The sequence below is a fragment of the Hippopotamus amphibius genome, chromosome 7 (genome assembly GCF_030028045.1).
Source record: "Hippopotamus amphibius kiboko isolate mHipAmp2 chromosome 7, mHipAmp2.hap2, whole genome shotgun sequence".
NCBI lineage: Eukaryota > Metazoa > Chordata > Mammalia > Artiodactyla > Hippopotamidae > Hippopotamus > Hippopotamus amphibius.
The window spans coordinates 124,909,663-124,936,168 of NC_080192.1; the positions used below are offsets into that span (position 1 = coordinate 124,909,663).

A 26,506-nucleotide genomic window follows, 5' to 3' on the forward strand; every position below is an offset into this window, starting at 1 on the left:
ATATAATTGCACAAATATAAAATCTATTTTAAATAAATAATAAATAAATAAATAAATAAATAAATAAATAAATAAATAAATAAATAAAAAGAATACTGGACTTAGAACCAGAGGACCCAGGTCCGAGCCAAAATTCTAAGCTGGGTGTCCCTGGGCAGGTAGTGAAACTCTCTGAGCATTTCCTTCCTCCAGTCAAAGAGAGTGCCTGCCTCCTGGGGATGATGTGAGGATTAAAATGAGACCATGCATGTGTGCAAGTAGTCTGGAAACTTCCCGACTCTCACATTCTATTATTTCAACTTCTCACACTTCTCGAAAGTACATGCCAAGAAACAAAGGTAGGAAGAAATTGAGATGCTCTGGAGACAATAGAGTAAAAGACTTCTACATGTGACTCAATCACCCAGCAAAGACAGGTAAAAATTGATTTGTTTAATTAAAAAAAAAAATCCAGAGTCTGCGGCAGGAGGCCTGGGCTGGTGCTTGGGCTTGTGGGAGCCATGGCGGTGTGAAGGCGCCAGGCCATTTGGAAGGGCTGGCCCTTGTAGCCTCCTTCCCCCGGGTCTTCGGCTCCCTGTGCCAGATGGACAGGGTGTGGGCCGTGTTCAGGGGCTCCTGGGGCATCGGTAGGGCGGGGGCCCTCTTGATGGCCCAGAGAGGCTACCTGTTGGCCATCATCGCCCAGAATCTGTAGGGGGCCAAAGCCGTGACTGCGGACCTGGCGGAGATCATTTGGCATTGAGCTGTGATGTTGCCAAAGGACTTGATGTTCAAAATACATTTGAAGAGAGAGAGAAGAATTTAGGTCAAGTAAGTGTCTTGGTAAATGCAGCTGTAATTAACAGGGATGACCTCTTAGTAAGGACAAACCCTGAAGATACGCTATCCCAGCTTCACACTAATCTCTTGGGTTCCGTGCTGACCTGAAAAGCTGCCGTGAGGACAAGGATTAAACAACAAAGAGGGTCCATTGTGAATGTGGGACGTGTTGTTAGTTTAAAAGGCAATTCTTGCCAGCCTGTGTACAGTGCCAGCAAAGGAGGATTAATTGGATTTTCAAGTGCTCTTGCTAAAGAAGTAGCAAGAAAGAAAATTAGAGTGAGTGTAGTTGCACCTGCTTTGGGACCAGGGATTAGTTCCCGACCAGGAATTGAACCCATGCGCCCTGCAGTGGAAGCTCGGAGTCCTAACCAGTGGACCGCCAGGGAAGTCCAGCCTTTGTTTACTGATACGGCAGGCAACATTTTCATTCCCAATGCATATTTTTAAGAAAACACACATTGATCATACCATTCACAATGTCCTGTACCTTGCTTTACTCATAGAACAGTCTATTTTGGAGTTGATTCTGTATTATACCATATAGAGAACTGCTTCACTTTTTAAAATAACAGCTTTATGGAAATAAAACTCACATACCTTATAATTCACCCATTTCAAGTGTCCAGTTCAGTGGGTTTAGTGTAGTCACAGAATTGTTCCATTGTCACTGTGGTACATTTGAGAACATCATATTTTCATCATCTCAGAAGAAACCCCATGGCCATGAGCATTCACTCCCCATTTCCCTCCAATCTCACCAGCCCTTAGCAACTATTCACCTGCTTTCTGTCTCTGTCATACCAAGTGTCTTTTGTGCCTGCTGTGCCACTTTTAACGGCTGAATTAAAAGAGGATGTCTGAAAAAAAAAATCCAAATTGAAACAGGATGGCACAAGTATATAATATTTAATATTAATAGTATAAACTTAATACCAGTCAATAAAGATTCATTTAATACATACTACATGGCAGTCAATATAACTAACACCAGAGATACCAAGAAAAACAAACAAATAATTAAAACAGGGTGATTTTTATCACAAAATAGGGAAAATAAATCAATACAGAAGAGATTCCAGAACTCAGGCTTACTTATACAAAAAGTATAAATCTGATATGTGATAAATGAGAGAGCGAAGAAAAAGTTTCTTTAGTAACCACTGTATCACTGATCATAAATTTGGAAAATGATCTGTTTAGATCAATATTTTAATATCATATTATAAAGGAAACTCCAGATGGGCTAAGAATTGTATATAAATAAACAAATTATAGGGCAAAAGTACCAAAAATCAGCATAAAGGCTTTGCCAATTTTGAAGCAAATAAGGAAATCACGAAGACTGACAGGCACAAATAAATATTTTAAGAGCTTTAAAATGATGGAAAATGTTAACTCTAATATAACATGCCAAGAGAAGACTGGAGAAATATTTTCAACAGGCATGGCAGAGTATATACTGATACTTTATAAGTTACTCATTAAAAATACAAAGCGAAACATTAAGATCTCAATAGGTGAATGAGAAAAGGGGATGAAAACTAATTTACAAGAGAAACTATAGATTGCCTATAAACTGAAGGGAAAGAAAGTTTATAATTAAATAAATATAGATGAAAGCAACATTGAAACATCAATTTACACTGTTAAATCAGGAGAGGTTAAGATAAAATGCTACATCTGGTGCTGATCAGGTGGTGAGTGACACTGGAGAGCCCTACATTACTGGTAGCAATCTGAATCGTTATAACCCATTCCAAAAGCCATATGACAGTGCATCTCAAAACCCAGTAACATACTCACACCCTGTGAGCCAGACAGTGCCCTCCTAGCAATTTATCCCAAATAAAGAAATCAACAAGAAAACGCTGTATGACCGACATTGTTTCAGTTTTGTGTAATGCTCAAAATTGATGATAGATTGAATGCTCACCAAAAGGGCATGGTATAGAAAAATACGATGATTATGAAACCTTAGGAATACTATGCAAGACTACAAATGGAGTATAGCCTTTAAAAATTGTGAATCACTATATTATACACCTGTAAATTATATAATATTGTACATCAACTATACTTCAATTTAAAAATATGTAATTGCATTAAAAAGAATACTATACAGGTATTAAACCAATGATGATAAAAAGTTGATGTCTAGAAAATGTTTATGATAAAATGACAAAAACAAGAATATGAAATTTAATATGGTATCAATATAAGAATTACAATTTATGTAGAATGAATTATCTGTTTTAACAAAACAAGAAGTATGCAAAAGTATGAAAATATTTGTATTAGGGTATTAAGATTGTGACTTTTTAAAATAAACACTTCCTTAATTTTGCTATGTTGGTTTTTTAAAAATAAATTTATTTATTTATTTATTTATTTTATTGGCTCTGTTGGGTATTTGTTGCTACACACGGGCTTTCTCTAGTTTCAGCAAGCAGGGGCTACTCTTTGTTGTGGTGCACAGGCTTCTCATTGAGGTGGCTTCTCTTATTGCAAAGCACGGGCTCTAGGCACGTGGGCTTCAGTAGTTGCAGCAAATGGGCTCAATAGTTGTGGCGCACAGGCTCAGTTGCTCCACAGCATGTGGTATCTTCCTGGGGCAGGGATCAAACCCGTGTCCCCTGCATTGGCAGGCAGATTCTTACCCACTGCACCATCTAGGAAGTCCTATACTGGTCTTTAATTTGGAAAAAATATTAAAAGGAAGAAAAAAACCTCCCCATGTTGATTTGAACTTAAATTCCTCTCCCAGCTCTTGCTACTTCTACCTTGACCTGCTCCTTATTGACACACCCCCCCCATTGCCCAGCGCCAACTCTACTACTGGGCAAACTCCAAATTCCTGGCTGCCTAGTGGATTTCTGATATAGCTTTGTATGTCAGCACTATCCTGGCAGAAAGCAAGGAAGGAAATATTTTCTTCCAATCACAACCACTCCCAGATTCCCTCTTTCTATTCTAGAGTAGTATCCCTCTTGGCCCCTCAGTGCCCACTGAGAGCAACATACGCATCTACACACTTGTAATGTGCTCAGCTGTTTCACTAGAGTGAGAGGAAGGCGCAGACTAGCTGATAATAAGTACACAGTTTCAGAATCTGCAGTTAGCTTGGGAACGGCTGAAAGAGAATACCAGAGGGAATTAAGTGCTTTCCTTCATTCCTCTCCCCTTCCGCTTCCTAGTTCCCCTCTTAGGACCATGGCTTACAAAGATAAGACATGGCCCCTGGTCTCAAGGAGCTTGATATCCAGTGGGAAGACAGATGTTAAGTCAAAATTTTCCCCATATAAATATGCTAAGTCCGAAGTCTGACATCTGAGGAACATGAAAAGGGTGCTGGCCCAGTCTGGAAATTCAGAGATGATGTGATTCAGGGTAAGTTAGACAAAGAAGGGCGAGGTGGGACCTGGTTGGATGGGGTGGGAGGAAGTGAGGGATGCTTCAGACAGAGGCAACAGCATTAGCTAAGAGCAATCTGAATGACAGCAAGCACAGTAAGCATGGTGAGAGCTACTTTTCAGCTCCATGCTGCTTAAAAAAAAGAGAGAGAGAAAGAAAAGCAAGTTATTTTAGAGTCAGAGACAGGATCTACTCCTGTTAATCATCCAGGTATGCTAGAGAAGCCCTTGTCTCAAATACCACACTTGGGGACCCCAGTCTTTTGTCCACCCTTTCACTCCTGTTCTCTTCCTTACTGCTTCTGTCTCTGCTCTTTACTTCTCTGCTCTCCCTGAGAGTCCTTTCCTTTACTACGTCTTCATCTCTACCCCACATTTACATTTTCCACAGCTGCCCCACCTGCCTTCAGCCTCCTGTCTATCCCTGGATTGAGACAGGAGTAGGGAGGGGAAAGAATTCTCTATGACTCTGCTTCCCTTGTAAGTGTTGAGTAACCATTTACAGGCAAGGAATGACTCTCTTTTTGCTTAATTTATGACAGATTCTAACAAGAGGCACCATTTATGGTGGGCTGTAAAGTCAGCTCACCTCCTCCTATCAGCCCATGTGCTCTGCTTACCGAAAAACAACCCATGAGATTTATTGTCTAACTACCTTATTAGTTTAAAAGTTCATGTGGTTTCCACTTGTGAAAATGTGCAAACTTGGATACTGTTAACTTTTCCTGGAATTGATTCTGAGGTGTGTAGGGAGAAGTCAGATTGATGCAATTGCTATATTTTTTTAAAAACAAATCTTAGTATTGTCAAGTTTTTTTATATCCCTGGAATGAACCAATGACCTTATTTCAAGTGATGAGTTCAAAAAAGTAGCAGTGTAAAATATGTATGAAGAATTGATTTCCAACAAGAGTGTGAAGGCTACTCAGTAAGGAAAGAATAGTCTGTTGAACAACTGGTGTTGGAACAGAGGGAACCACATGCAACAGAGTGAATCTGGATATTCTATCAGATATAAAACCTAACTAAAAATAAATCAAAATCAACTTAAATATAAGAGCTAAAACTAGAAAACTCCTAGAAGAAAATATGGGTATAAATCTTCAGGACCTTGGATTAGGCAATGATTTCTTAGATATGACATCAAAAGCATAAACAACAAAAGAAAACAGATAAATTGGACTTAATCAAAATAAAAAACTTTTGTGCATCGAAAGCCACTATCAGGACACTGAACAGACAACCCACAGAATGGGAGAAAACAGTTTTAAATCACACATCTGATAAGAGTCTTGTATCTAGAATATATAAATAACTCTTACAACTCAATTAAAAAAAAACAAACACCCCAATTTTAAGATGAATAAAGGACTCAGATATTTCATCAAAGGAGGTCTACAAATGGCCAGTAAACACCTGACAAGGTGCCCAACCTCGCTAGTCATTAGAGAGAGTACAGTTCAAAACCACAAGATACCATTTCACACCCATGAGGATGGCTGTAATAAAAAACAAAAACAAAACAAAACAACAACAAAAGGAAAGAAAATAAGTATTGACAAGGACGTGAAGAAATTAGAGGCCTCATCTATTGTTGGTGGGACTGCAAAATAGTGCAGTTGCTTTGGAAAAGTTTGGCCATTCCTCAAAATGTTAAATGTAGAGTTACCATATGACCCACCAATTCCTCTCATAGGAAACATATGTCTACACAGGAACATGTAAACTAATATTCATGCAATATTATTCATAATAGCTAAAAAGTAGAAACAATCCAAATGTTCATCAGCTGATGACTGGATAAACAAAATGAATGGACACATGCTACGACATGGATGAACCTTGAAAATATTATGTTATGAAAGAAGCCAGATACAAAAGGCCACATACTGTATGATTTCATTTATATGAAATGTCCAGAATAGGCAAATCCATAGAGAGGAAAGTAGATCACTGTGGTTCCCTGGGACTAGGGGAGGAGATGATAGGAAGTGATTATATAATTGCTATGGGGGTCTCTTTCGGGGATGATAAGATGTTTGGAATTAGTGGTGATAGTTTCACAATGTTATGAATACACTAAAAACAACTGAACTATTCACTTTAAAGTGACTAAAATGGTGACTTTTGTATTATGTAAATTTTATCTAAAAAAAAAGAAAAAGAAGAAGAATGGGAAGAATGGGGAGGGTCCCTTACACATCGCTGCTCTGGATTTAAGCTGGCATTTGGGATTCCATGGTGACCATAAGTGACATGATTCAATTTGACAAGCACTTTTTATGCTAGTTTCTGGGAGTGGGTGGGAAAAAATATGAATAAAACACAGGCTCTGTCCTCAAGGTGCTCACATGCTGTTGGAGGACATAGATGCATACTTTACTAACTAGCACACAAATCGGAAGACAATAAGCATCACAGTGGAGAGAGAGGGTTCTGCTGGAATACAAGGGAAGAAGTCATTTATTCTGCCTGAAAGAATATTGGAAAGCTTTGCAGAAGAGGAGACATTCAAAATGGGTTTTTAAGAATGAGTTGGAGTTTGACAAGCAGAGAAGGTGGTACATTCTAGGCAGAGGGACCCGCTTGAGCAAAGGCCTGGGGCTGTATAAAGCATCCAAAGACATACCAGATGGTATGATTTGAGCTATGGTTTTTCTCTCCTGGTATTCTGCCACTGCTTTTTAAAAAAATTTTTTTTAACTTTTTTTTCAAACATTTGATTGTATACTGGAGTAAAAGTGATTAGCAATGTTGTGTCCGTTTCAGGCATACAGCAAAGTGATTCAGTTATGCATATACACGTATCTATTCTTTTTCAAATTCTTTTCCTGTTTAGGTTGTTGTATAATATTGAACAGAGTTCCCTGTGCCATACAGCAGGTCCTTGTTGGTTATCCATTTAAAATATAGTCGTGTGTACATGTCAATCCCAAACTCCCTATTTGCCACTGCTTTTTATTAAACATCACAACCATGTCCACTTCGATCCTTGGTTCTTGCCTTGAAGAATATGAACCTTCGATGTAAAAACAGAGAAACAGAAATGTGGAGCTTGAGCCTTGGTGGGGTCTAGCAGGGTCCCCCAAGTTCCCTTGCTCTCTCCACATCCTCCCTGTGGTTGTCTGAGCACCTGGAACCTATTTGGCAGCTGCTCTGCTCCTGCCCTGTTTCTCCAACCCAAGAGCCCCTCTTGGCTTAACCACTGGCTCCATCCATTGTTCCCTCTTGGAGAGATTCTTGCTAGCATGGTGGCTCCTTCACCTACCCCGGGCCCTCCCTCCGGTGAATCCAGAGGAGGAAACCAGGGAGGAGGAAATGAGAGGCCCATTCCATCCCCCCAGGAAGCATCATCCCACCTGGCTCCTTTGGCAGCTGCTTTGTTTGGGTTCTAATTGGATTGTGAACCCATTGCTTGGAGTGGACGTGGAAAAACAAGCACTCAAGACAAGTGCTTCTATAGGAGGACTTTGGTGTTTAATGAATTATTTAGCAAAGTGGGCTAAGCACAAAGCATTCTGGAAGGAAAGAAAATTTCCATATGGAGCGCTGAGACCCCCAATGCTTCCTGGGTGAAAAGCTAACAGAAAGGTCCTCCTGAATGTGGAAAACTGATATTTGCTCCCCAATGCACTAAGCATAAGCTGGGTTTATTGTGTTTACAATTGCATATCTTCAGAGCATAACTGATTCATTGCAAACAAGAGTGCACTGGACAGTGGAGGCGTCTCTGAACAGGCTTTTCCCTAAAGCCAGGAATAATCCCCTGCACCAGAGATCCAGTTTGATGAACTATTCAGTGTTCCCAAACCCTATATGCTTGGGGGAGATCAGGACACAGAGACATCTGGTCTCAGGCAGCTTTGCTCAGGATAGAATATTGCTCTCCCCAGGAGGGATCTTGTTAGCAAATGAGGCTGGTGTGCCTGCCTGAGGCTGGGGGTCCTGCCCTGTGACTCCTGGGGAGGGAGTCAGGGACCAGGCAGTGCTGTTAATATGCTCCCCCAAAATTCCAATAAAAAGAAACATGGATTTAACACTGACTTATCCTTGAACCAGCTGATAATTTTTTTTATCAGCTTCAATTCCATTGTCTTCAGTTCTCCGAGGCATGAACACTCTGACAGTGCAGACGAGGAGCAGATGTGTGATGGAAGGGTCAGTCTGTACTGGTAGGGACGAGGAGAGAGCAGGGGAAGCAGGCCTGAATGTCATTACTTGAAGGGGTCAGGGGGGTCAGTGACAGTGGCAAGGAACAGATTTTTTCCAGCCGCTTTCAGGCTGAGATTTGCACTGCATAATCTGAATGCTTTTATCTGTTTCTGAAAATAGACAGGAATTTTTTCCACAGGCTGCTCCAATCTGGCCGTGGAGACGTGAGGGAGGATGGCCAGGAGACAGTTGTATGTGGTCCATTAAGTACGTTTTGTGACCCCCCTGCCCCTCCAACCATCCCTTCTCCATGTTGGTTTCCTGAGCCGTGTTATCTTAACATCCCTTGAAGTAGGGAGTCATAAATGCTGGAAATACTTTCCATGCTGAATTTTGTATAGCTTCTGATATATTGAGCTAACATTTCTTACTATTACTTAAATATATAGGCTGAATAGTCTTTGTGAGGTCAGAAGTACCTGCTCAGAGGGAACGGTCGCTTGAGTCTTTACAAAACGACCTATATGGGAAATGTAAACAAGACAGAAAGAAGAAAATGGTTTGATCAGAAATGATAGTCTGTGGTTGTTAGCGATGCCACAAATCATATTCTCCACCTTTGTCTTGCATTTAGACTACAAAGAAGCATCACACATTATCTGCAAAGATCTTCTGGAAAGTTAACTCTGGATTAAATCAGACTCCATCTCTCGGCAGCTGGTTCCTCTCATCTCAGATCAAAAGGATCTTGAACCTTCTAAGCGAACTGCTGTCAGGCAAACAGCAGGGGAATCTCTAATATTATTTACATAGCATTTTCCTTTTTTTTCCAATTATGTATTGGTTTCTCCTTGTTACCAGTCTGTCTTATAAATATAGAAGCCAAGAAAAAGGAAACAATGTTTACAGTCATGTAGACAGTCAGAGGTGGAACTGGGAATAACAGTTGAGCCTTTTAACCTGCAGATCAATGAATCTAGATACAGTCTCTACTTATCCCAACAAGCCTTTACGACTGCATTCACCCACCCACTAAGAATGAGAAGTTATTGATGCTGCACTTGCAGTGAAGCATGCCAATTTCATTGATTTTTCAAACTGGAGAGTTTCTTGGGCTCAGAGAAAGTGGTGCCAGTCTTTGAGGCTGGAACTTATTTCCAAGTTTCCTCTAAAATAAACCTTATTGTGAATGGCAGCAAGAAGAGAGTGCCAGATTATTCTGGAATGCTGCCAATGTCCTGTGTCTCTGGGACTCCTTTGCTGTCCTTATGACCAAAGAACCCCATGGCTAACTCAGGTATGTGAAGAGAAAAGAAGGTGAGCAGAAGTAGGAACTCTCACAGTCACCCTGTGGGCTGAGGTCTCTCCTGTTGAAGGCTCTGCCTAGCAACTGCAGTTTGTGAGTCAATGTCTTAATGATGCATTTCTTTCAGCTCCAGACCCCGCTGAGCATCAAGTGCAATGTCTCCTCTGTCAGCCCCCCAAGAACCGCACACCTGGCACTGCAGTATCATGAAGATTGCCGCAGTCGTGGGAAGGTGATCCCAACCTACTGTGTGTATAATGCTGTGTGTCTCCCCAGTTTTGTCAGTCACCCAATCATAGAGGAGAAGAAAGAATGGGAAGATGCAGAGATCAGAGGGAAAAGGTCAAACAGTTACGGGGGAGAGGGACTGGAAAGATGAAAAACAGAAAGACAGAGGAGAACATACTGGGAAGGTAGGTAATGGCTTTTGAAAGCATCAGGGCAAGCCAAAGAGAAAAGGGGAAAAGGTTTAGCAGAGTGCAGTGTACAGTGGTGCCTCTGCCTCCCACATCACAAAGCTCATGATAGAGTTTGACAAATAGCCTAACCCTCCCAGGACTTTCAAGCACAACCATACACAGAGCTTCAAAGGAAAGAAAAGCAGAAGTTGGTTGGTTTCAGGTCCTTGGAAAAGAAGTGGGCTGGCATCTGACTCATCCTACTCTGCTCCAAGCCCCCAGCACATACAGAAGCTTTCAGATGAGGTCATCTGAGCATCACTTGTAAAAAACTCCGATTTGGTGGCATATGTGTCCAAGTGCTTTATTAATATTTTTCCTTACTTTTCCCAGCACAGCTTGAAGTGGGTAACACTGTGGTTCCTTTATAATAATAAATAATTTTATGGACAGGAAAAATGAAGTCCAGGTCACAACGGATGGAAATTGGTGGTAGAGCTGCGATCAGGGCACTTGGTTTCTCAGGCAGTACTGCTACCTCCTCACCTGCCTGCCTATTTGTACAGGTGATCCTGATCGGCCTTGAACACAGTCAAGTGCATTTTCCCTGCTAAATTACCAACCAGATGGTTCTTCTTTGTGATAACTCTTCAGACAAAAAGATACACATAAAAATAAATGAACTGGGACTTCCTAGGTGTCGCAGTGGGTAAAAATCCACCTGCCAATGCAGGGGACATGGGTTCGATCCCTGCTCCAGGAAGATACCACATGCTGCAGAGCAACTAAGCCCGTGGGCCACAACTACTGAGCCCATATGCCACAATTACTGAAGCCCATGTGCCTAGAGCCCGTGCTCTGCAACAAGAGAGGCCACTGCAATGAGAAGCCCGTGCACCGCAATGAAGAGTGGCCCCTGCTCGCCGCAACTAGAGAAAGCCCGTGTGCAGCAATGAAGACCCAACACAGCCAATAAAATAAATAGATAGATAGATAGATAAATAAATAAACAAACAAACGAACTAGCTCTCTCTCCTCCTCCCCACCCTTTCCCTTCCCATCTTCTTAACACCCCAGGACGTGGTGCAAAGCTGATAACCCTCCATCTCCTGGGTGCTATCAGGGTGCAGCAGAGAGACTCCTGCCTACAACCTGCTGGTAGCTCCCTCAAGCCTTGACATGAGGTTTTCCTGATTTCCTGGGAGGACACAGCAAACAGGGACTTGCTACGTTGGGATGCTTTTGCCAGTAGCCCTGGCTTGTGGGAAGCCACCCCATGGCTGTGCAAGAAGTCAGCTAAACTCTCTCTGCCAGTAAGAAGGTTCAACACTGGCCAGAACCTCAGGGACATCTGAGCTATTGATGGAAAGGGAATCAACTCTGAGGCCCTGCAAGGCCCACGTGGTATAAACAACATTTCCGTGGACCAGGCAGCGCATCTGGAGAGAATTGTGGAAAGCAGGAAGGGAGAAGTAGCCTCATCCAAGGCTGTTCACACTAGTTAGGATCAGGACAGCCACTTTATGCATCTCCCTTAGGGCAGAGAGCTCTGCAGAGGTAGAAGTCAGGAGGGCAAGATATTTAAGATGAAAGAAGAGAAGAATTGAAACTGGGAAGAAAGACTGCCTGGGGCCGCACCTGGGCCCAATCTTGCCTCTGGGCTGAGTTCAAGGCAGGCCTCTACTTCCCTTCAGCTGGAGGGAGGGAGCCAGAAACAAGTGAAATTGAAGCGAAACCTCTTCTCTGTCCCTTGCAAAAAGGGAGCTCTCTCTATGCCCAAGGGAGGCTTTGTGTTTTAGAAAAATGGGTGCTTAGGTGATATTTCCTAGATGCCAGTGCAGAGGGTCCAGATGCCCTTTCCTTCTTCATCTGGGCACGGAAGCCTTCACGTTGGCCAGATGTTTTCAAGGCTGTGATAACCAAGCCAAGGGCACCTACAGGCTGCCAACATCCTGCCAAGTCTAGGACACAGGCTGCTTTGCCCTCCACCTGAGTGAAAGTGGGGGGTGGAGGGGAGGTTCCTATATACGTATGAAAGGGCAGGTTAGACCCCCACGGGGCTGGGCAGGGGGCCTTTCTGAGCCTATGGCCTTTCTTCTCCCTTAACAACACCCCCCTCCGCACCACCCGCTCCAAAATTACCTCCATGCTCAGTTTCCCTCTTCATGCTCACATAAGAGGCCAGGCTCAGGGGTGCACTTTGGGAAGAAGGCTGACTACCCACTTGTCCTCTTTTTCACACACACACACACACACACACACACACACACACACACACACACTCCTGCAAGATCTTCACTCTTGACTGACTGTATCAGCCCAGCCTCATTTCCTTCCACGGCAAGGCCCTTGGAGCCCAGTGCTGAGCTGGTGTGTGCTCTAAAAATAACTGTGTCCGATGTGATGGATGGGAAGGCTTTGCTCTCCTTTTCCTGCCTCAGCGTCGCGGTCTGAATCATGTTGGGAAATGACATTCTGTTAACACAAGCACTTTTCCTTCCTCCCGTGCTCTCTCCCCATCCGGTGGGGGCCCTGGCTGGGACTGGCTTTCAATGTTTAAAGCCTCCCTGGGGGTCCATTCAATACCCTGATCCACTGACATTAAGGAAAGCTATGGATAGACATGGAGGGAAGCATCCTGCAGCTCCCCAGGGCATGCTAAGGATGTGCTGAGGCACAGACATGTCCCCACTTGACGCCTCCCAAAGAGGCCAACAGCACCAGATGCCCAGTGCCCCCAGGGTCAGGGACCACCTCAGCCCAGCCCCTGGCTCAGGTAGCTCCTCAGTAGGGACTGTAAAAAGGAAAGGGAAAGGGACAGATGAGCTGCTTCCTTCAGAGGGTGGCTCTGATGCCACCTGCACCCAGACTTGCTGGGCAGCAGACTTCTCAATAATGCAGGGGACGTATTTTCAGAAATATACTTTAAAAGTTCCCAGATTGAGGCAGTTTGACTTCTCTTGACCTTGTTCTAAGTTCTGTGAGGCTATCGAGCCTGCTCAGCTTCTCTCTGCATCCCCAGAAACCCAGCCATAGTGCGTGGCTCGGAACAGGTGTTTGATAAGTTCGTTTTGGTTTGAAAGGAATAAATAGCACCTAGAGGGTCTCAGTGGGAGAACTTGAGTCATTTACCTTTGAAAGAACAAAGTGGAGGCCTCTGTATGGAGACATTCTGCAAAGCCTACACCAGAATCCTGGAGAAAGAGCATTTCCTACAGCCTAACTTCCGGCCTCGATTCCATCTCAGCTCAGTGCCACTTGGGAGCCTGTGATTCTCCAGAGCAAGGGATCTGACAGCTCATCCCTCTCAGACAGAAACCAGCTCCTCCTGCAGAGCGTCTCTTCTGGTCCCTGACTCTCCTTTCTATTTTTCTGCATGGATTTGTATGGGATCTTGGTTAATGGAACCTGTTTTCAATGACCTTTTTGACTCCCTATTAAACGGATCCTCTTAATCTTTAACTGGTTCTCAAACAAAATGACAGAAGCTTTGGGCTTAAGCAGTAAACCCACAATCAGAAGCCAAGGAAATTCACATTTCTCAGTAACAGGAGAGCTTCATTGTTCATTGTTGGACTGGGGCAGAATATAACCAGCACTCAGACATGTGTTACCCACAGACCCACATGTGATCATCTCTCCCATCTGTGTGTCTGCACACGTGCAGGACACTGGGGACAGGTCTTAGCGGCCATCTGCCTGCTCCTCTGCTCCCTGCGTATCCACATATTGACCCCTTACACACATGCCTGCCCTGAAAGGAGGTAGGGAGCATGTGGGCCTGAGAGCAAAAGTCCTCACCCCTTAGGAGGCTGGGAGGGGTTCCTCAGCTGGCAGTGAAAGGCGGCAGCAGACAGGCCCACAGCAGCCAGCAGAGGCTGCAGCACACGCGTGAACCCAGGGGACATGGGTGTGCTACGTATGGCAGGAGGCACAAGTTCACGTAAGCAAGAGGACAAGATGGGAGGATCTCTAGGGCAGAGAGACAGACACAAAGGGGGAACTCTCAGATTCCAAAAGTGGGGGCCATTGAGACAGACACCCTCCAGGGGCCAGAAATTGATGGAGAAGGGGAGGGGACTGGGGCTTGGGAAGGAGGAGAACTTGGCTCCAATTGGTATTCTACCACCAGCTCTCAAGGTGACCTTGGCTACCTTCACTGGTAAAATGAGAAGGCAGGATTGATCTCCAATTCTCTGATGCTGATGCTCTTCTGTATTCACAGATATGGGAGGAATTTGTCAACAGAAGGAAGAGAACAGCCTCTGTGGCTCACCTGGGTGGTGGTGGAATGGCCCAGGAGTTTCCTAAATAGAAGACTTTCCTCTGCCTGTTCAATTTCGTGACTCTTTCTCCATAACTTTTTGTAATGGGTCAAAATCACTCATTCTTAGAGGACCTGGGCTCCATCATGCTGGTTAGAGCCCCTTAAATTCCACCCAACACCTTATCAGGCCCCCTCCCTCCCTCCCTCTTCTCCACCCAGCTGCCTTTAGACTGGCTTTTCCTCCTGACTTCCTTGGCTGCTGAGTGAGTGGGGAGCCTTCTCTCTGGGTTCTCTGGGCCTTCAGTAGAGGTCAGGTTGGAGCTGACTTCAGAAGGTCCCCGGGCCCCTCAAGCAGTGTTCTGCACTGCCCTCTCCACCACAGGCACTTCGTAGAGGTGTGTTCCTAATTTCAGACATCTCTTCCCCACGTCAGCTTCTCTGGGGCTCTCCGTGCTCTTGCTTGCCCTCCAAACCTCTTTTGTGGCCACTCCCTGAAGACCTTTTCTGAGTCAACTCCTTCTCATACTGACCTTCCCAATATTTCTTGTTTGAACATATGACTCATTGTATCTCTTCCTTTTTTTGGTCTTGCCTCTTCTCCAGGACTTTCATTTTCTATTTTCACTCTAGCACTTCCACTGATCATCAGAGATTAAAATATAGAGTGTCACCGAGGTATCACCAAGGAGAAAGAGATCAGGAAGACCTGATCCCCTCCCCTAATAGTCACCTCGATTGAGAAAACATTACCGCACAATCCCAAGAGTCTGGGGACCCTTACCCCTGTGGGTTAAGATGGCTAAATAGATCCCAGGGATGTTTTCAGAGTGGAGCCAAAACTCACCTTCAGGATATTTATAGAGGTGACCAGAAATCTCCAGCGCTGATAAATGCGAAGCATTTGCACGCAGTGCTCGCTCGCTTTTGCTAAGTCCTCTCCATTTGTAGGAGTCACTCCCTTGCTGAGGGTTAACTGCTCAGGAGGCTTTTGATCTGCATGTGAGAAAGCGAGCAAAGTCGATCTAGCAGGCAGACCAGTCTGCTAGCTCTCTCCCTCTCTTCTCTGCTTCTAGCTGACATCCAAATAGCCCTGTTTTGATGGGTGCCAGGGAGTAACTATTCTAAAATTAAAGGGCAAGAAAGTCTTTTCAAAAAAATTTTTTCTTTAAAACTTGGGCCCTGTAGCTTAACCTTTCCCTCCATGAGTTCAGCTTCTAGGAGAGCTGGTTTTACTGCCATAAAGATAAATGAAAGGCCGAGAGGGTGTAAGAGCATCTCCCGGGGCTATGGCTGGTGACTTGACAAGTCATTTATTCCAGGGCACAGCCTGGCTTCCTGCCAGGCTCTCCAGTGTAAGCCCAGCCAAGTAGAAACCTCCGTGAGGTGGCTGACCCCCGGCAAGGGTCCTCTGCTTCCCAGTGAGGGCCTTCCAGCATCTGGTAGATGTGCACAATTAGTAATGCTTTTGAGGATAATGATTTGGTCTCATGGAAAAAGGAGAATTGGTCCAAGATAATGTCTGGTAAACTTTGACATTCCACCCCGAAGTGATCGTACACTCATGTAGAATCACTAAACAGCTGCACGATCGTATTACAGAACCTTCTTCAAGAGCCAGCTGGTCATTGAATCCATCCCCAAATTCCAGATTTTCTCAAACAAAAGGAGCCCTGATGTGGAAGCCCTGCAATCAGCCAGATGGAAGAGAGGTGTAGATTGCCAAGATTGGAAGCACCCTTTGAGGTGTTTTGGCCCAGTCCCCCTCATTTTGTACATGGAAAAATTGAGGTCCAAAAAAGAGAAGAGAATTTCCTAAAGTCACTCAGTGGGAGAACTCAGACAAGAGAATGTGACTCTTGAACCGTAGAATTCCCAGGCCAAGGTGCCCATTCACCTCTTAGGGATGGACAGACCTCCTTGACCCCCTTAAAGAAAAGCCAAGGGTGAGAGTCTAGGCCAGAGGGATAGTGATGGAACCTCTTTAGTGAAAAGAAATGAAGTTGTTATCGAGAGAGTCTGCCAACAGGAGAAATCCTGCAGCTATAGAGGGGAGAGGAAGAGGAGATGGTGGCAAAGTCCAGGTTTTACTAAGCCATAAATACAAAGTGAAGCAAGATAAAGTGAACTGTCTAGGTCTGGGACCCTGCTAAGAACCTGCATCATTGAGGTGTTTCCAGAGAATCAAACAGAAAAGAGCAAATAATGTTAGTCATTCAGTAGCAAGTCTTAAGCACCTACTTTGTGTAGGACATTGTGCTAGGTGCTGCAGGGATAACGAGGGTAAAGTGTGGCAGAGAGTAGTGGTTCCAAGAGCCAGTCCTGTACTCATTAATAACAATGTTTTTACAGGTACACATGCACACGCGCACACACGCACACACACACTAAGGCAGGGAGTATTTCATAATGCTCAATTTGTTCTCTTTATTCTGAGATCATGCCCTGTCTTTTTGCCCATTGTTAATATAACTTTCTCAATTCTTAACACTATCCTCTCAATAAAGTGTTGGCAACCCAATCAGGGTCCTCTTGAGTGTTCTTGAAACTGCATTGGTGGATGAAATCCAAAAGCCTGGCAACCATGGCTGTGGTTGAAAGGACATGGGCTCAAGGGACAGACAGACCTAGCCTGAAATCAGGGTTCAGCTATGTATTCACTATGTGACCTTGGGAAAGCTTCTTAACACTCAGAGTTCAGGTTTCCTGCCTGTGATACACAAAGACCCCAGAACAGGAGGGACTTCCTATGGAGGTACTCACAAACGTCACTGCCCATCTCTTAGAAAAGTTTCGTGTTTGTGTATGTGCCTGTGTGTGCACCTATGTTGTATGAAGTGCTGAATGGGAAATGGGAGATCTTTAATAGCCTTTGCTCTCAAAGAGTTTAAAATTTTGCTGGTAAGACAGTCTACCCCACCAGAAATCACAGGAGAGACATAAAGTCTAGCGTATCTCTCTCCTCCTCCTGAACAGCTTCTTTGGTTTGGTAACAGTGACAGAATTTTCAGATGTTGCTTTCCACAGTTCACATTATATTGTTTTTCCATGGCTGGTTTCAGTTTATACTAAGGCTCCCTCAAAACTCATAAAGTTCCCTTTAAAACCTCATAAAATTTCACCTGTGGATGTTTATTGCCCACAGGATGTGAGCTATGTCCGTTCGGTTTCGATAGCTTCACCATTATTAAACTTGGGCCCCCATCCCCCACCAGCCTTATGAAGATTGCTGCCTCCTGATTTAGCACAGGGGGCTCTGTCCTTCGTCCCTCAGTGAGGAGATATTTCAGCTCCCCGGAACTGTGTTTGGTTCATGGGCAATGATTCTTATTCCCAGACTCCTGAGGTCCAGGTGATTGCCCCAGCTCTGGGCAGTGGATGTTCTCCATGAAGGTCACCAAGCTCTCCCCACCCTCCCCAGGCAATTGCCAGATGCCGTTCCCAGGAACTCATCCACAAGCGTTCACTCACCTACACAGGGAGTGGCATTTTGAAGACGACAAGGATGTGAAAGGTGTTCCTGCTAATGAAACTGGGACATCTGTAGAGACGTGGATGGACCTAGAGACTGTCATACAGAGTGAAGTGAGTCAGAAAGAGAAAATCAAATATCGTATATTAACACATATATGCGGGCTATAGAAAAATGGTACACATCAACCTGTTTGCAAGGCGGAAACAGAGACACAGATGTAGAGAACAAACATATGGACACCAAGTGGGGAAAGCGGGGAGGGTTGGGGGGGAATGAACTGGGAGATTGGGATACCAAATTGTACTCTCTAAATATATGCAGTTTATTGTACGTTAACTGTATCTCAATAAAAGTTCTTAAAAAAAAAATCTTCCTGCTAAAGTCAAGGGCAATTCTCAACTGCATAAAAATCCAAAGTAATTCCTTATAATGACCCCAGATTCACCTCCCTGGGGCATTCATCCATTGGCTCTAGTCTTTTGTGACAGTCCTATAAACATTTGCAGAAAGATATCATGTCTCTCCTTTAACCTCTTTTTCAGGCCAAACGCTACAACTCCATTGCATCTGACTTTAAAGACCTGGTTTCCAGATTCCTTGCCATCCTGGTGGGTCTCCTTTGGGGTTCCCATTTGGGTGTGTGTCTGATTCACAGTGGAGTTAAGAAGCGTCATTAGGGGTCTATCTAAGTCTTTGTGGCTCAAGATCCTTCTTCCCAGGATAAAGAATGGAGCTGGATGTAGGGAGGCACTTCAGGGACAGCCAGAGAGTACTCAAGGTTCACAGTAAATTCAGACCCTGGCCAAGTAAAGGCCAACTCTGGGAAGTCCAAACAGGCAGACAGAGCCCCAGACCAGAGAATCCAGAACAATCTGGGAGTCTAGGCCACAAAGTCAGAATCAAAGAACAAGTCCAGTGATACTGACTGGGATACTGTGGAAGGAGGAAGGGGTCACCTGCAGCTGGAGGTTCCTAAGCCACAGCCCTAGGGGATGCTGGGTCCTGGATGTGACTGACATGTGGGAGGCAAAGAGAGGAAGCTGGAGGAGCAGTCTGAGTCAAGAATTGTTATTTAATTCTGAACTTCAACAAAAGGTAGGGCCAAAGCTGTTGACCTGTCCCTTGCCTATATGAGGATTCCTTTGCTTGGAAGGGCAGACACAAAACTCATTTTGTCTGAAGCACAAAGTTTCATATAACTGCAAAGTACTGGTACTTTGGACCCAGGACCCAAGTACCTGTTGGACCCAGGTGACTTTACCTCTCAGCTCTAAGTTGATGTTCGTCTCAGGCAGATGTTTCCAAGTTGTAGCTTCCAGCAGCTTGCCTTCACTTCCTCCCAGCTTCAAATTCAGCTGAAATTGAAATTACGTTTCCTAAGAATTCTAATTAAAAAAAAAACACAGACTTTGGTCATGTACACATTTCTAGGAAGAGGTGGATGTCTAACCATGTAAGGCAGGGGGTGATGGAGGGGTAGTTTCCCAGAAGAATATGAGGGTGGATCTGGGGAAGCATAGTTGGTAGATGTCCACCACTCTGCCTCACTCCAGATTAGCTCTGGATCTGGGGATACTGCCCAGGATGGGGCAATGGGAAGAGCTGGTGGTGGCAATGGATTAAGGGTGCCTGCAGCTGGAAGGCCTCCTTTATCAAAACACAAACTAGCACGTCAGTCATGGTCCATCCGGTGAGGGGCACAAAAAAGCCACCTCCACATTCCAGGTCCTATCCTTTGGCAAAACTCCAGGCCTGAATTACACACACCCTTCTGAAGCTTCAACACGCCTTCTGGACACTCAGGTAATGCCCCCAAATCCTCTGCACACTAAGGTTTTCCATCCCTACCCTTTCTCAGCCGGGGTGTTGTACATTCAGGATTTTGCTTTTAGCTCAGTCCCTTTCCAACATCAGGGGACATTTTCTGGGGTGAAGAAAGAACATTTTAAGCAATCTTGCCTCCCTTCATCTTTCTCTTTCTCTGGAAATAATCATAACAAAGCCTCACCATAATTTTAAAATTCAAGGCTTGGCTCAGCTTGGTGAGCCAGGGTCTGACTTGGACATCAGAGCCAGCACCAAATTCAACTCAGCCTGGATCCCTGCTGAGCTGTTTATCTTCCCTGATCTTAATCTCAACACTCTCTTGTGAAGGCTTTTTGGGAGAGGGGCACTGCTCAGAGTGGGGGCTTCAGGGAGAGGCTGAGTGACTTCATCTCCCCTGCCCCCGGGCATGCCTCCTTCCTCTTTTTGGAAAACAAGAATCTTATTCTTCCCTGTCCTCCCTTTCAACTCTTTCACTCTTCGAGCTGGAAACATTCCTGGCAAACTAAATTCAGAGGTGACAGATCATATATGGGTCGCATTCTTGTGCCTCCTCCTACTCTTGGCTACCCTTAGGCTAGAGAGTCTGGAAAGCGTCAAATGATTCAGAAAGTGAGCTGAATGGGTTCTTCCTGCTTCACATTTGGTGCCAGGGAGCAGAGCAGTGGCTGATGCAAGAACTGGACAGAGTAGGAGTTAAGCTTATTTAAAAAAAAAAAAGAAAAAGATAAAAAGAACCCAACCATAACTAAGGACTCCCACACAGAGTACTTAGGAAAAGCTTTCAGTGGGGGACCATGCACGGCTGTGGATCTTTAGATGCTGCTGGAAGACAGGTAGGGCAGCGCTCTGCCTGCAGGATGTGCTCAGTCAATGCTTGCAGGATCCCTCTCTGAGCCTGGGGCCATTGAAAAGGGAGTGACAACATCAGGCAACTGGGGCAGCTGGGAAGGGGCTCAGCAAAATCTTGGGGTGTGGACAAGTGTCACTTATCACATCCACAGGTGACAAGCTGGCAGCTATGGAGAAAAGGCCCTGATGGGGCAGTGACTTGCACCCATGCTGTTCTTCAACACATTCAACATGCTGCGTGCACCCCAGTAGTGATAGCTGCCTACAAGCATGGTCTTTGGGGGCAAGCAGCCCCTGTCAATGGAGAAGACCACCAGGTCACTGCTGACTCCGCCTTTCTCCATGAATCTGCCAGGACCACCTCTCCAGCCCCACTACTGGTCTTCTCCTGCTGGTCCCCCTCCCACCCAGCTCCCAGCCCAGGGGACATTCTCTGGCTTCCCTGGGGGTAGGGGCTGAAGTGGGGGTGGTCTGGTCTCTCCCCCTGCTCTTCCCAGTCAACAATGAGCATAAACTCTATATCTTGTTTCCTTTAGGGCTGCCCTCTTTGATGTCACAAGCCTTTCCTTCTTTCAACAAAACTCTCGCTGTATAAATAGAACTATTTGGTTTTCAAAAATTTTAAAGTTGCAAGTAAAAATATAAATAAATAAACATTGGCTTTTTTCCCTTTGCATTCTTGGTTGAGCAGTCCTAATCATCCTCCAAATGACATAGATATCTTGAGAAGGATTAAGACTGGGAAAGTGTAGGGACTTCCCTGGTGGTCCAGTGGCTAAGACTCCACGCTCCCCATGCAGGGGACCCAGATTTGATCTCTGGTCAGGGAACTAGATTCTGCATGCATGCCACAACTAAGAGTTTGCATACTGCAACTAAAGATCCCACATGCTGCAACTAAAGGTTCCGCATGCCACAGCTAAGACTTGGAGCAGCCTAAATAAATACATAAATACATGTTAAAAAAAAAAAAAAAGACTGAGAAAGTGTAGACAAGAAAAGCATAAAGACTGATGTTTTTATGTATAATTACATTTCATTCTCATTGGTCCTTTGCAGCCAAATAATGCGGTAGCAGAAAACTAACCTCCACGAACAATCTTTTTATAACAATTTTTTGTGATGTTTTTCACATCTGATATAATTCACTTATGTAAAGTATATGATTCAGTAGTTTTTGTTTTATCATATTCACAGAGTAGTCACAAGTAATCTTTCAATACAAGCAGTGCTTTAGGAGAGTAGATACTAGAGCAATGATACTTTTTTTTTTTTCTTTTAAGTCAAAAATCCACCTCAAATACACTAAGCTGCCACATGTAAAATCCAGTCCAGGTGTGTCTGCAGGCACAGACAAAACTCAGGATTAGGGGGAAAGGGAACACACATTCATTAATGAGTCCAGCCCCTGACATAGATTTTATTATGTAATCTTCACAAGAAGATTCTCCCTTTGGGGGAAGATATTATCCCCATTTTTCAAATGAAGTAACTAAATTTAAAGTCACTAGCTAAAACAATAAACAAAACAAAATGAAATTGCCCAGCTAGTGAGTGGCAGAGCTAGAGATTTTAAAGCAAGTCTATACAAATTCAAGGCATTCTGTCCACAGCAACTTCTGCCTCAGACAGCCTCTGAGGCCAAACGATGGCATGAGAGCTCTTCTAGAAAAACTGAGGTTCTGAACTTCTCCACTATTCATGCAATCCCTCAGAGGAAAGCTATGCCACAGACTGGTGTTCTCAAAACGTGGTGTTGAAATCACTGGTTTGTCTGCTGTGACCCTAGGCTGAAACCTCAGAGGCTTGGGGAAGACTTTTGCCGTGGGCCTCCCTCAGAAACAGCAGGCAATGTGGCCTAGTGTCATGGGCTCATATCATGAGACTCTGAGCAACGAATGCTTCCAGAATTATCCCAGGACTGCCCTTAGTTCTGGGGACCCCGGACCCAGGGAAGAGGGTCACTCCTGGGGTTTGACCCTAGAGCATCCTCACCCTGCTGGGACCAGAGCAAGGTAGGCACTAGTCTGTCTGCTCACTGCCCTCGACATCCCCCTCCTTCCTCGGACTTCTTGAACCCTCTGATGTATTTTCTTATGCCCCCTTACCATCCTCTTTGGATTTGCTCTTATTCCTTTCTGTTCTGATATAGCCCTCATGAAAAAATTTAAAAGATTGATAGTACCTAGTATTTATACAGAGATGAGAAAACCTCATTTATCACTGGCGGGAATTTTAAGCGGTGCATCCCACCTGGAGGGCAATTGGCACTATCTGTGACAACCTTAAATGGGCAAATCCATAGTCTCAGCATTTTCAGTTCATGAAACTAATACCACAGAGATACTCACAGAATTGTGCAAAGATGTATGTGCAAGGTTGTTTGTGCTCATTATGCGACACTCTCGTCCTCCTATTCCTTGTCTTATTTCTTAAAACCACCATAAAATATTATTATTGTTCCTATTTTCAGATAAGACTTTGAGAAAAATTTACAAATCTTGCCCCCGTGCCATACAGCTAATGAGTAGCCAAGCTGAGATGGACACCCAGACCTGTCTCACTCCTAGGCTCTACAGTATGATTGCATTTTTGCAGGAAACGTGAAGAAAGTATATGTACGCATTGATGTTAGCATGGTGTTGAGTAAACAAAGGTTTGCTGGGTAGACTTTATCTTTCTAGACTCCCCAGAGCTTCTCTTCTTCCATCCGGGGCAGAGTTAAGGCCCCCTTCTGGGGTGCTTCCAGAGCCACTTGTACATACCCCACACACGCCTCACCAACCTCATCTTAAACATTAGTTTTAATGTTTGCACCACTATTACTATGCTTCGTCCTTGGGGCTGAGCCTGGCTTATTTGGTTTTATACCCAAATTCTTGGCATAAGGGGAGTAAATGCTCTCAGAATATTTGTTAAAACCCCATGGGGGTATCATACACACTGAGCCAAGGGTCAGGGGACAGGTTCAGGGTCAAGGTGTCAAGCCAGATGACCACTGCTGCTATTCCAGGGAAGGGCCTGTCGGGTGGACCAGGGAACTACATAGCAATTGCTCCCACCTGAGCACAGTCTGTGCCCCAGAAGGAAGGCTTCCCCCGGTCAGAGCAGATTTTCTGGGAAGCTGGTAAACCTAAACCTGCAGGACCCTTCAAGGTCCAGTACATGCTTGTGTATTTGTGATTTTACAGCCTTTACTTTTGAGATGATCCCTCAAATGACATAAGCTTCAAACTCCATCAAACCTGGATCTACCCGGTCCAGAGCTTCTTCCTGCTCTCACAGGCAGGACTCCTTCCACCCTATTCCTGGGGCATCTATTCTTTCCTAAGTGCTCCTTCAAAGGCCAGGTTTCTTGGTTCTGAGTGTCCCCCTCATCTGTCACCTTAATCGGCCTCTTCTGCACCTCAAAGCAATGTTCCCCAGGAAGGTAGACTGGCTGTCTTGGGTCTCCAAGGGTGTTCAAACCTTTTGGGAAGCCAAGGGGGAGAAACACATTTATCAGTCATCAGACCTCAAAGGTCAACTGAAATGTCAACTGGAGCCGCACAGGGTTGTATTGTACCTGCCCATGTGGGGACACTGAGTGCTGTGCTCCTCAGAAGCCTGACTGGCAAACACATTCATCTACGATTAATTAGAACATGGAGAAACAAAGTCATCTTATGGGTCTTTTTTTAAAAAAGTCATTTAATTGCTTGGAGACCAAATCTTTCAAAAGCAAATGTTTAGGGAGAGGCTCTTGGAAACAAAAATATTGAGAATCACTCCTTTAAACCTTCAGTCTCCAGAACAATTAGCCTCTTCAAACGCTGAACAGATCCCAGAGCCAGGAGCAGGCAGTTCTGAGCACATGAGGTGAGAGGAAGCAGAAAACACACGCCCTTGCTGCAGGACTGTCTCTCCCAGCGTGGCGCTCCCAGAAGGCTCTCTTGGAGGGAGACTGTTGGGTTTTATTTTAAGGAAGTGATCATTGAATGGCTCCTACAAAAATCCCTCTGCTACCCTGGAGTCTGCTCATGCAGCCCAACTCTCCAGGTGGTAGGAGAGGCTGTCTGCATGTGGCATCTGGTTTACGAATTGTTCATCTTTTGAAAAAACCCTCATCTTAGTCCGTCTCTCAGCCCCACATTCTCTACTCTGGAAATGTTCCTTGCCAGGATAAAAGAGCAAGAGAAGAAAAGGAGAGGAACAAAGAGTAAGACAGAGCAATAATGAAAAGAAAGAAAAAAAAGTAAGGGAGGAAAGTAAAAGAGAGAAGCAGAGTTAGATGAGAAAAGGGAAAAGGAAGTATGATCAATACCACCTGAAAAACAAGAAGGTCTGTGAGAGAGCTATGGCCACAAAGCCAACAGTTCCCTTTAGAAACCCTCGGGAAAGGAAAAGTGCCTTCCGTGCAAATGTGAGATGCCTCCTCCTTCTCAGGTCTTCTCTCCCCCTCCCCGTTCATTCCCAGAACCCACTTCTCCAACTCATGATGCTATTTCTTCCAGCCAATTTGGGGGAGTCCTATGAGATGATTTTGGTCATTCAGGATCGTGATGGGATTTTGCAAAACCCAAACAACACTTAGTGGAGACATTGCTCAACTGATTCCTCAGATACCACAACCGGGGTAAATGTGGGCCAGCTGTTAAACAGCTGGACCATATCAGCACTCAGCGCTGGAGGTGGAGCAGAGACTGTAATTCAGTGAGATAAAGAGGAGCCTCCCAGGCAAGACAAGCACAATGAGAGCTGGGCAGAGCCCAGTGGAGCATCAGCACAGCCCCTTGACCTAGATTTTTTTTTGTCTTTCCAGTTTTATTATAAATACACTCATATAAAAATAAGTACCACTCTACTTTTGTATAACGCTATATAATTTAAGTATTTCCCATGCATTATCTCATTGGATCCCTCGCATTTAAAATTGTTTAAAAATTAGCTAATGTCAAAAGTATTTATAATTTTCCCCACCCAACCCACATATTTTCCACAAACATTGTCTATCTCTTTCTAATAAATGCAGCACATGCAAAAAAAAAAAAAAAAAAAAAGAAAGAAAAAGAAAAAGAAAAATCCTTTCACCTTTTTCTTTGTTTTTTTTTTAAAGCCATCTTTTCCTCCTCTGGCCAGTTCTCTTGACACTGTAACTATGGGGTTTTGCAATTTTGCTTTCCTGTCTACATCTCCAAGATTGTGTAGTCCTTTGTTTCCTTTTCCACTTACCTTCAGAAAAAGGTTTGTTCTTTGCACCTATGGCTTGCCCCTTACCTCCTTCTCCCATGCTTGTTTAGCCAACTGTCTTCAAATTCTTTCCTGACAAGAGGACAATTAGAGGCACAAAAATAGGTGCTGGTGAATCACCTCCTCCCTACATCCTCTCCCTGCAGCTGCCATCTGCTCCTAAATGTTATATTGTCTTGAATCCAGAGCTTCCATTACTAGCCAAGTGACCTTGAGAAAGTTATTTAACCTCTCTGAACCTCAGTTCTCTAACTGTAAATCCGGATACTAAGAGAACTGACCTCATATGGTTGAGGCTTAAAGAGGTAATGATACCTGGGTACCATAGAGCCTTGTGCCTGGCATGGTGTGGATGCCTATAAATGTGAGTACCTAAACCCTCCATTACACTTTCTCCTCTTTTCTCACTAACTAGGAGTGCAGTATCTTCAGAAGAACACTTGCCTGTGGAATCGCAAGACCTATGTTTAATTACAGCTTTTGCCTCCTTGGACAGACATTCATTCTGGTCTCATCTTGCATATGCATAAAATGAGGATAATGAAAATCTTCTATACCCATCAATTAACATGGTTGTAAGAAGGAAAGAATATTAAAGTGCTTCCAAACGAAAACGTGACAAACTGACACAGTTATTACTGATAAGGCATTCCCAGCATAATACTGTTTTGTCCTACTTTAAAAAATTTCCTGTAGCTTCCTAAGGAGCTTTAAAAAAAAAAAAAGCAATAAAATACAAATATAAAATTTACCATTTAACCATTTTTAAGCTTA

General features: G+C 44.3%; 1 pseudogene; it reads left to right on the forward strand.

The window, feature by feature from the left end:
• Positions 1-583: 583 nt before the first annotated feature.
• LOC130857683 (3-oxoacyl-[acyl-carrier-protein] reductase-like) overlaps positions 584-26,506 on the forward strand; it is a 50,408-nt pseudogene continuing 24,485 nt past the window's right edge.